Source organism: Arvicanthis niloticus, chromosome 29 (assembly GCF_011762505.2).
Source record: "Arvicanthis niloticus isolate mArvNil1 chromosome 29, mArvNil1.pat.X, whole genome shotgun sequence".
Taxonomy (NCBI): domain Eukaryota; kingdom Metazoa; phylum Chordata; class Mammalia; order Rodentia; family Muridae; genus Arvicanthis; species Arvicanthis niloticus.
Genome location: NC_133437.1, coordinates 806,708 through 817,877, shown reverse-complemented (window position 1 = coordinate 817,877; position 11,170 = coordinate 806,708). Strand labels below are relative to the sequence as shown.

The 11,170-nt window shown below is 37.7% G+C and overlaps 1 long non-coding RNA gene across 1 annotated transcript; it reads left to right on the top strand.

Annotated features, from left to right (window-relative positions):
• The first annotated feature begins 496 nt into the window (after positions 1 to 496).
• On the top strand, positions 497 to 6,526 carry LOC143440266 (uncharacterized). The gene is made up of 3 exons (XR_013108059.1): positions 497 to 595; positions 4,821 to 4,961; positions 5,590 to 6,526. It is a non-coding gene; the product is annotated as an uncharacterized LOC143440266 (long non-coding RNA).
• The last annotated feature ends 4,644 nt before the right edge of the window (positions 6,527 to 11,170 follow it).

Below are 11,170 nucleotides of genomic sequence, written 5' to 3'. Positions count from 1 at the left end.
GCATTTTATTATTTTCTTTTTCAATGACAAATAATAATTATATATTTGTAGAGGATAAAAGTAATATTTGAATATAGATACACACAATGGGTAGTTAATTTGAGGTAATTAATATAACTATCCTATTACAAACAAAATTTTAATGCTCATAGCACAAGTCATCTGATGATATTTCTTATTCTAAGGCTAAGAAAACGTAAGTACATAATCAGTGGAGTTGAGTTAGTAGTTAAGAGTGAACCCTTAATAATGTGAATACAATTGTGGGCAATACATTCTGAAAAGGCACAGATATGACTCTCCTGATGACAGGACAAAGAATATTTGTGGAGGACTGTGGGAAACTTGGAGAGATGTTTGGGACATCTTTGTAAGTCATAAAAGCAGATGATGAGAAAGGTTCCAGAGCATAAATTTTGGAAATGAAGACTCTCTCACTGCTAATGGACATACATAGAGGAAATCAATGACATTTTTGGAGATTAGCTGATATTTTCTCTCATAAGCAGAAAAGACAGAGAGTGACACCAGCTGCACATGGATGGAAGCAAGATTGTAGAAAGATGTTCTGGAGATCACATTAACAAAGCAAGAGGTATATTTTTTCCAAAAATATATATGTAGTAGTTACTATCTGTTGCCGTGATACAGTTGGGTCTCTTTGGACCCAACACAACTCAAACACCACCAAGTTTTGTAGCAAAGAGTTCATTTTAATTGTCCCACTACTGATCTATTTGGGATGCTGAAGTTCAATTCTGAGCCAGAATGCTATACAATCTCAAAAGCCACAATCACTTATGCCAAGTTATTGTTACATATTTCACCAGTCAGTATTCAGAGATAGAGGAGTTTCCTAAGAACATTTCTATGTGGTATACTTACTGCCTTCATGTTGATTGGTTTACTCAACTGAGACACAGTAATGTGCTCATGAATTATGTTTCAACTTGTCAAACAGGCAGTTGTTCATCAAGGGAGGTCATAGGAACTTAAAATTTGTTTGACTTCTATTCAAAAATAGAAGTTTTATTGAATGTGGCCTCGGTTTGGTTCCTTCTTAATTGATAAAATATTGACCTACTGAGAAAAAAATTTAAAAAAGTGTCTTTCACAAAAGCAGCAAATAACATATCTTAGTGTAACTTGGACTGAGAAACCTATATAAGAAAAATGTCAAGCCACTGAAGTAAAAAACTGAAGAAGATGTGAGGAGATGAAATGACTTCCCATGCTCATGAATCAGTAAAATTGACATAGTGAAAATGACCACATTATAAAATGCAATATACAAATTCAATTCAATTCTGAGCAAAAGTTCAACACAATCTTTTCAAATACCTTGAAAAAATTCTCAAATTTATTTGAAAAAACATAACCCTGGGATAACTAAAATAATAATGTACAATAAAAGAACTTCTGCAGGAATCAACATGCAGGATCTGAACACGTACTACAGAGAATAATAATAAAAACCACATGATATTGGCAAAAATAGGATGATCAATGTAATTGAGGGCCCAGAAATAAACCCACACCCCTACATACATTTGAAGTTTGAAAAAAAACCCAAAACCATACAAAGTACAGAAAGAGAGTATCTTCAACGAATGGTACTTGTCTAACTGTATGTCTGCATATAAAAAAAAAATGAAAATAAATCCACATTTATCACCCTCACAAAACACAAGTCCAAGTGTAGCAAATACCTCAATGTAAAACTCAATAAACTAAACATAAAAAAGAGAAAGTGGAGAATAACCTTGAACACGTTAGTACAAGAAACACCTTCTGGAACAGATCACCAAAAGCTCAAGAACTAAGATCAACAATTAATAAATGAGACCACATGAAACTGAAAAGCTTCTGCAAGTCAAACAGCATGGGCAATAGGACAAAGTACACCCTACAAAATTTGAAAAAAATCTTTATGAACCCAATATCTAACAGGGATAATATCTGAAATATATAAAGAATCCAAAATTTACATACCCATAAACCAAATAACTAAATTTTAAAATGTGGTACAGAGTTAAACAGAGAATTCTCAACAGAGGAGTCTTGAATGGCAAGAAGCAACTAAAGAAATGTTCAAACTACTTAATCATCAGGGGAATATATCTAAATGGCCCTGAGATTCCATCTTACGCTTATCAGAATAGCTAAAATCAAAAATCATGAGAAATAGAATGCTGGTGAGGATGTGAATAAAGGGGACCACATCAACTGCTGTTAGGAATATAAACGTATACAATCATTTTGTAAATCAATCTGGCAGTTTCTCAGAAAAGTGAAAACAGTTCTACCTGAAGACCTATTTATACCACTCTTGGGCAAATTCCTAAAAGATATTCCAACATACTATAAGGACACTTACTCAACTATGTTCACTGCAGCTTTATTCATAATAGACAGAAACTGGAAACAACCTAGATGTCACTCAAAGAATAGATAAAAATGCAGTATATTTACACAATGAAATACTACATAGCTTTTACTAATAAGGACATCATGAAATTTGCTGGCAAGTGGCTGGAACTAGAAAATATCATCCTTAGTGAGGTAACACAGACCTAGAAAGACATATATGTTATGAACTCACTTATAAGTGGATATTTACCATAAAGTAAAGGATAAGCATGCTACAACACATAGACCCAGAAAGATAAGTAACAAGGAGTGCTCAAGAAAGGAGGCTTTAATTTCACTCATAAGAAGAAATATAATAAACATTGGAAATGGATGGATTGACTAAACTTGATGTGAGAAGGGGTAGGGAGGGGAACATGGATGGAGATCAGGTATGGGAAGAGTAGGTATCTGAGAGGGCTAGGAAGAAAATAGAAATTTGTAGGTAGGTTCATCTCCAGGATAAGCTAGAGGCCTAGATTCAGGAAGGCTCCTGGGAGTACTAGCTGTGACTCCAAACAGTGAGGAATATGGAGCCCAAAGAGGCTATCTTCTGTACCCAGTCAGGATTCCCAGTAGAGGTAGGGAGACACTAACCCAACCAGAAATACTTAGACACAAAATGTATCCTGTTTATAAGATGTTCAGGGATAAATGTAGAGCAGAAATTGAAGAAATGACCAGCCAGTGACTGACTCACCTTGAAACACACCCCATGGGAGAGAACCAACCCCTGACATTATTAATGATACTCCCCTAAGCTTGTAGACAGAAACCTAGCATAAATGTCATCTGAGAGGCTTTATTCAGTAGCTGATGGAAACAGGTGAAGACACCCATATCTAACCAACAGTCTAAACATAGGGAGTATTGTAGAAGAGTCAGAAGGATAGAGGGAGCATCGGGGCATCAAGATTACCATAAAGAAACCTAATAGAGTAAACAAGTTGGGCCAATGGGGACTCAGAAATACTGAACCACTAAGTAGAAGGCCTTCATGGGCTGGACCTAGGACCCCCTACACTTATGAAGCAGATATGCAGCTTGGTCTTCATGTGTGTTCCCTAACATTTGGACCAGGGGTTGTCTCTGACTCTGCTGCCTACCTTTGAATACCTTTCTGTTAGCTGTGCTGTCTTGTCTGGCCTCAATGGAAGAGGATGAACTTAGTTCTCTTGCAACTTAATGTGACAGAGTGGTTTGGTTCCCATGAGGGGAACTCCTATTCTCTGAGGTTAAGAGAAGAGGGAAATAATGGAAGGGGTATGAAGGTGGGCCTGGGAGAAAAAAGACAGAAGAAGCTATAATGTATATATCAAATAAATAAATAAATAAATAATCTAATAAATAAATAAATAAATAAATAAATAAATAAATGCTGGCCACACTTACCAATCACAGTCTATCATTTAAGAAAGTCAGGGATATAACTCAAACAGGAGTAGAAGTAACAATAATTAAGGAATGCTCCTTCCAGTCCAAAGTTCCACAGTCAATTCACAGTATACCCAAGGAACAACAAGCTCTGGTCCATATTAAGCAACACTGGAATTCTGATAGAATTTATATTCTACTTATGTTTGGTTGCTATGATAAAATACAGAACATCGATATGAGAAGGGAAGAAATTATTTGGCTAACACTTTGCAATCACAGTCCATCATTGAGAAAAGCAAGGCTACGAACTGAAGCAGGAGCAGAGGAAAAAACATGAAGGATCTTGCCAACTGGTTTGCTCTCTCTACTTGTTCATCTTAATTTCTTGTACAAAACAGAACAGGAATAACACCACTCACAGTAAGGTAGGCCATTCTATATCAATCACTACTCAAGAAAATAACCTACAGATATGACCATAGACTAACAGAAAATAGTCCTTGATTGTGATTTCTTCTTCCAAGATAATTCTAGTTTGTATCAAGATGACAAAATCTAGTCAACATAAATGATGAGAAAGACTCTAATCAGAGTGTGAACTCTGACAAATGAGATCTCTCTTTGCTAAAGAACGTTTTTTTTTTTTTAGGAAGCCAGCATCTTCAACCTGAACCTAGCTCTGGGTCAAAATGAGAATTTCTTAGAAATTTAGCTTATATTTTATATCTCAGGCATGGAAGGCAACAAGTGACATCACCTTCAAGTTAATGTGAGGATGATGAGAGAACAACTGTCATATTGGTACCAAAATCTATGTTTCAAAGTCAAGTCCCAGCCAGGCATGACATCTCAAGCTTGCAATCTTGTCAGTTACAAAGGTAGACAGAATGATTAACATGAGCTAGAAGCAAGCCCTGGCCTAAGAAGTGAGTTTGAAGTTTAACTGAGTGAGATCAACTTGAAAAACAAAGCAATTTGAAAGTCAGTTTTTTATATGATCTGATTTTGTGGGCTGAAATTTTTCTGTTTTCCAGATATTTCTACTGCTAGCTAGGTCTTTCCATTCTTATATGCTGATGAAATCCACTACAGTTGCATCTCCATCTTCAGTGACTATAATTGGTGTTCTCTTGACTCTCACTTCCAAGGAAGGTGACATTACTAAACAGCACAAGGTAAGAGTCCTACAAGAATATATATTAGATGCCAAGACCCAAGAAGTCAATAGACTGAAATTTTAAAATTAATAGGATGTAGGGTTAATGGGGTCCAACTCCACTCCACCACAGGGCTTGGCTGCTTGAGTAGGCAAGATGCAGGAAGTGTTTAATCTTAATTCTATGTTATGGAATGTTCCCTCTAAAGCTTTGGCCATTTTATCTATATTTTCAACTTTCTCATCAGGCCTGTAATTGAGCTCCTTAATTTATCTATTCATTTGAGTATCTATAAAATCACTAATCCTTTTATTTGATTTTGATCTTGGTTTCAATTAACTTATTGTTAAATGACTCATAAGCATGGGCTTCATGAATACTTACAGTATACTATCTGATATGTCCATATATGCATACACCTTGTACTGTTTAAACAAGTTCAGATCTATCTATCTCCCTAAATATTTAGCATTTCTTAATAATGAAAATTGTAACATTTTTTTTTGCCTTTGAGATACATAGTATACTTCTCCCTTAGCCAATAGCTCACCAGAGATTCTTCCTGCTAACAAAATCTCTAGGACAAACTTTCTCAATCCCCACTTCTTCATAGTCTCACTATTTCCATTTTCTTTCTGCCCATCAGGTTTTTGTGCTTTAAAATTTCTTATTGGACAGACTTGAGGACCCAGCTATACCACTCTTGGGCATGTACCCAGAAGATGCTCCAACATATAACAAGGACATATGCTCTACTATGATCATAGCAGCCTTATTTATAATAGCAAGAAGCTAGAAAGAACCCAGATGTTTTTCGACAGAAGAATGGATACAGAAAATGTGGTACATTTACACAATAGAGTATTACTCAGCTATTAAAAATAATGAATTTGAGAAATTCTTAAGTAAGTGGATAGAACTAGAAAATATCATCCTGAGTGAGGTAACCCAGTCACAAAAGAACACACATGGTATTTACTCACTGATAAGCAGATATTAGCCCCAAAGCTTGAAATAGCCAAGATTCAACTAACAGATCACATGAAGTTCATGAAGAAGGAAGACCAAGTGTGGATGCCTTGGTTCTACTTGGAAGGAGTGACAGAATGCTCAAGGGAGCAAATACAGAGATAAAGTGTGGGACAAAAACTCAAGGAGGGGCTGTCTGGAGACTATTCTACCTTGGTATCTGTCCCATGTGCAGTCAGCAAAGATAGACACTGATAAGGATGTCAGAAAGTGCATGTTGACAGTAGCCTGATGTAGCTGTCTTCTTGGAGGTCTGCCAGAGTCTGACATATCCAAATGTGGATGCTTGCAGCTAATCATTGATCTGATCAAGAGTTCCCAATGGAAAAGTTAGAAGACTGAAAGAGCTGAAAGGGTTGGTGGCCCCAAGAGGAGAGCAACAATGCCAACCAACCAAAGGTCCCCAGGGTCTAAACCACCAGCCTGGGAGCACATAGGGAGGGACCCATGACTCCAGCTGTATACCTAGGGGAGGATGGCCTTGTCGGGCATGGGTGGGAGAGGAGATCCTTGGTCCCATGAAGGCTGAACACCAAGTGGGGAGGAATTTGATGGTGTGTAGGTGGGAGTGTGGGGTCGGTGGGGGCACACCCTCATAGAGGCAGGAGGAAAGGGGATGGGATAGGGGGTTCTTTGTGGTAGGGGAAATGGGGTAAGGGGATAAAATCTGAAATGTACTTTAATCCCAGCATTTGGGAGGCAGAGGCAGGCGGATTTCTGAGTTCAAGGCCAGCCTGGTCTACAGAATGAGTTCCAGGACAGCCAGGACTACACAGAGAAACCCTGTGTCGAAAAAGAAAAAAAAAATCTGAAATGTAAATATAATATCCAATTAAAAAATTTCTTTAACAACTAACATGTTTGAAATTTTATTCCACAACATTTTATTATTTGTATTATTTAAAACAATCTTTAAATTTAAATATAATTTGATCCTATTCTTCTCTTCCCCCAAGTCTTTCCACATTGTCTCTTACTCCCTATCCACACAACTTTAAGTTCTCTCACACACAAAAATTTCAAAACCCAATGCAACAATAAAACTTCCCCAAAATCAACAAAAGAAAAAAGAATATAAAACATTAAAAAAAAAAACAAGAATCTATAACTAAATAAATAAATACAAAAAAAACCTCTAGAGACTGGAAAAAAGTCTGAGGGACCTATGGAGTTTCAGAAGAGTGTTAAGGCAGCAGGAAAAAGGTCTTCAGAGCCTGCAATACCTGTGGTACTACCTAAAAGGGAAAGAAAGCAAATATTATAAACAGATTTATTTCTTAAATTGTTTGGTTGGTTTTGGTTTGTTTTTATTTATTTTTAGGTTATATTTCTCCTCAGTTTATTTACTTATTCACTTTATAATCTAACCCTGCTACCTCCTCTTCTCTCAGTTCCACCCTCACACTTCCCTAACTTTATCCCTCTTTCTTCTTCTCCTTTGAAAAGAAAAGTATCCCCATGAGTACCAATCCATCCTGGCTGACGATTTTGAAGAGAAGATTCACAAAATTGGAAAGACAGATGGCAGAACAGAGCCAAACCTGGAAAAGTATGATGAATTTATACTCTTCATGGCCAGGTCTTAGCTAGAAAGCTGCAAAAGTTATGCCCCATGAACCATCGGGTTGCTGGCTTCAATTACAGGGAGATGTAGAGCAACATGAAGCTCCCACAGAAGCTGGTCATTACTGAGCAGGACCAATCCTTGGAAATACTGCTCTCCCACAGCAAATAGCTTTTGTGGCTGCAGCCAGTTCTGCTTGCCCTACTGGAATGGAGAAAGCAGCACTGGTAGGAAGGTGTGTGGTAGCCAGAAGTTCTCACAGCACCTGTCCCCAGATGCACTACCTAGCTTAACAATATCACTCTGACTCTGGGCCACAAAAAAAATAACCAAATAAAGTCTCAGCAGAGATTCAGTATTTAGAGTGCTTCAGAAACTTAGAAACCAGAAACTTTGAAGCAAATCCATAACTCATTGGAACAACTATTTGCATTTAAAGCTGTTTTGTGTGTGTATATATATATATATATATATATATATATATATATATATATATATAACTTTTGTATATATATATATGTGTGTGTGTGTGTGTGTGTGTGTGTGTGTGTGTGTGTGTGTGTGTCTGTGTCTGTGTGTCTGTCTGTGTGTCTGTCTGTGTGTAATTTTTCATGGAACATGAATAGAGAGTGACCATAAACACCCTGCCCAACTACATCACTGCACTGGTTCTGAACAATGACATGATGTCTGACATGAAGAACAATGGTGCATTTTCTAGATTGGACCACCTCAAAGACCTCTATGCTTTGTCCTGACCCTAAAGACCAGGTTACTATTCATGCTCTGCTGCCTTAAGCTCTGCTGAAGCCTGAGAATGTTGTGACTGTCATGATCCTACAGCAGCCAGAGGATATGCTGAGGTCTATGGCCCATATCACCACCAAAAATCATGTTGGTATGAGTGGGCTGTATAACCAGTTTATGCCCATGGCCATGCTGATGTCAAGAGTCATATTTGTTTCCATGGTCATAATGTAGCCAGGGTCAGTGTTGATGTCTGCCCCTTTTTAAACCTAAAGGCCATGTCAATATCCATAATTTATGCTGCCTTCTAAAGACGTGTAACTATCCATACTTGTCCATACTACTGCCAAGGACATGTGGTTTGAGTGGCATGTGCTGCCACCAGAGTCTATGATGTTGTTCATGGTCTGAGCTTTAGCAGAGGGCTGTTTTGATGTCTGTGGTCTATATTGCCACTGGAGATTATGCTGAGGTCTGTGACACTTGGTGATGCTGGGAGACCATATAGAAGCTCATGGTCTCTCTTTCTGATGACTGTCCAGGGCAACAGACCTAATTTTACACTGGCATCAATGTCTGCAGACTCACAGTCAAGAAACAGGGGCATAGATGACTACTGTGACTACCCAGACTCCCATACCTTCTCCCCCCAAAGGAACAACCTATATAAAATGCCATCAAAGAGAACTCTTAAAATTTATGATAAGGAATCCTGCCAACTCTTTGCCCACCTTCATCAGACCTGCTGATCCAGAAACATATGGGTTAAATCCATCCCCTGTAACCATTCGCTGGCCTGTTGAGTCCTATGAGGCATGGCCAGCTGCTCAGAGTGGCATACTATCCCCAAGAGCACCATTTTCCTGCCACAAAGCTGTGTGCTATTTCTACTACAACCCTAGAAATTCAATGCAATTCCCATCAAAATTCTAATATAATTTTTAGAGAACTGAAGGAACAATTCTCAGCTTCATAGGGGAAAACAAAATTCCTGGGATTGCCAAAACAATCTTGATCAATAGATCTTCTAGAAAAATTAACAACACTGACCTCACTCTGTAGTACAAAGCAATAATGATAAAAAGTAGATGATACTGGCCCCAAAACAGAATGTTTGATCAGTGAAATCAAATTAAACACCCAGAAATATACCTACACACCCATTGACACAGGATATTTAATAAAAATGCCAAATCCAAACAATGAAAAATAGAAAGCATCTTTAACACATGACACTGGTTTACCTGGATGTCTACATGTAGAAGAATGAAAATAGAACCCTGTTTGTCACCCTGAAAAAACTCAAGTGTAAGTGGATCAAGGACCTTGATATAAAACTGGATACACTAAATCTCATAGAAGAGAAAGCAGGAAATACCCTTAAACTAATTGGTCGAGGAAACAATTTCCTGAACAGAAAACCAATGGCTCAGGCTATAAGATCGACAGTTGGCAAATGGGACCTCATAAAACTGCCAAGCTTCTGTAATGCAAAGGACACTATAAATATAACAAAATGGCAGCCTACAGACTGGAAAAGGATCTTCATCAACTCTATGTCTTACAGAGAGCAAATATTCAAAATTTGTAAAGAACTCAAGAAATTAAACAATTCAAATGGCCCAACTCAAATTGGGGCACAGAGATAAACAGAGAATTCTCAACAAGGTAATTTCACATGGTTAAGAAGCAGGTAAACAAATTTTTAAAGTCTTTAGTCATTGCAGAAATGGAAATCAAAACAACTCTGGGATTCCATATTAAATAGCCATTCTTATAGTCAGAATGGCTAATTGTATCAAAACCTCAAGTGATAGCACATGCTGGCAAAGATGTAGAGTGCAATGGGAGTGCAAACTTAAACAACCACTGGAAATCAATCAGGTCGCTTCTCAGAAAAGTGGGAATCATTCTACCTCAAGAACCAGGTACATCACTCCTGGGCATATACCCAAAATATACTCCACCACCCCACACAGAAACATTCTTGCCTATGTTTATAGCACCAATATTTGAAAAATCAAGAATCTGGAAACAACCTAGATGTCTCTCAATGGAATAATGGATAAAGTACATGTGGTATATCTACACAATGGAATATTATTCAGCTATTAAAAACAAAGATGACATGAGTTTTGCAGAAACGTGGATGTATATTGTGAAGATCATTATGAGTGAGGTAACTAAGTCCCAAAAGTACATTGTAGGTCTTCACTTATTATTAGCCATAAAATACATGATGCCCATTTTACACTCTACAGACCCAAAGAAGCTAAACAAGAAGGGAAACATAAGCAAAGATACTTGAATCTCACTTAGAATGAGGCAGATGGAGATAAAAAAAAACAGGGTAAGAGAGGGGATGTGTAGTGAAATGGGTGGTTTTAGGATCAGATATGGAGAGGGACAGGAGGAATTGCCACATAGTCACAAGAATGAATAAAAATTGACAACTGTTGGGTTGGTTAAGTTGGGTTGGTTGGTTAAGAGCAAACCCAAGAAAGAGAAAGAGACTTGGGATAAAGTAGTTGCCCGAGACACAATGGTGATGTCCTTAGCTGTGACTCAAAGCACTACATATATGGAACCTGAAGAGGCAATATCTTGTGGCCAGGCAGGAAACATAATGGAGAAATATGGACACCAACCCATCTATAAAAATTTCAATACCACATTTAGCCTGTCTCCAAGAAATGTAGGTATGGAGCATGAAGCACTGACTGAAGGAATGGTTAACCACTAACGAAAAAGCTTGAAACACATCCCATGGGCAGGAACCAATCCCTGACAACATTAATGATACTCTCTTATGCTTGCAGACAGGACTCAAATATGGCTGTTCTTTGGGAGGCAAAACACAGAGGCTGACTCAGATAGATACAGATAC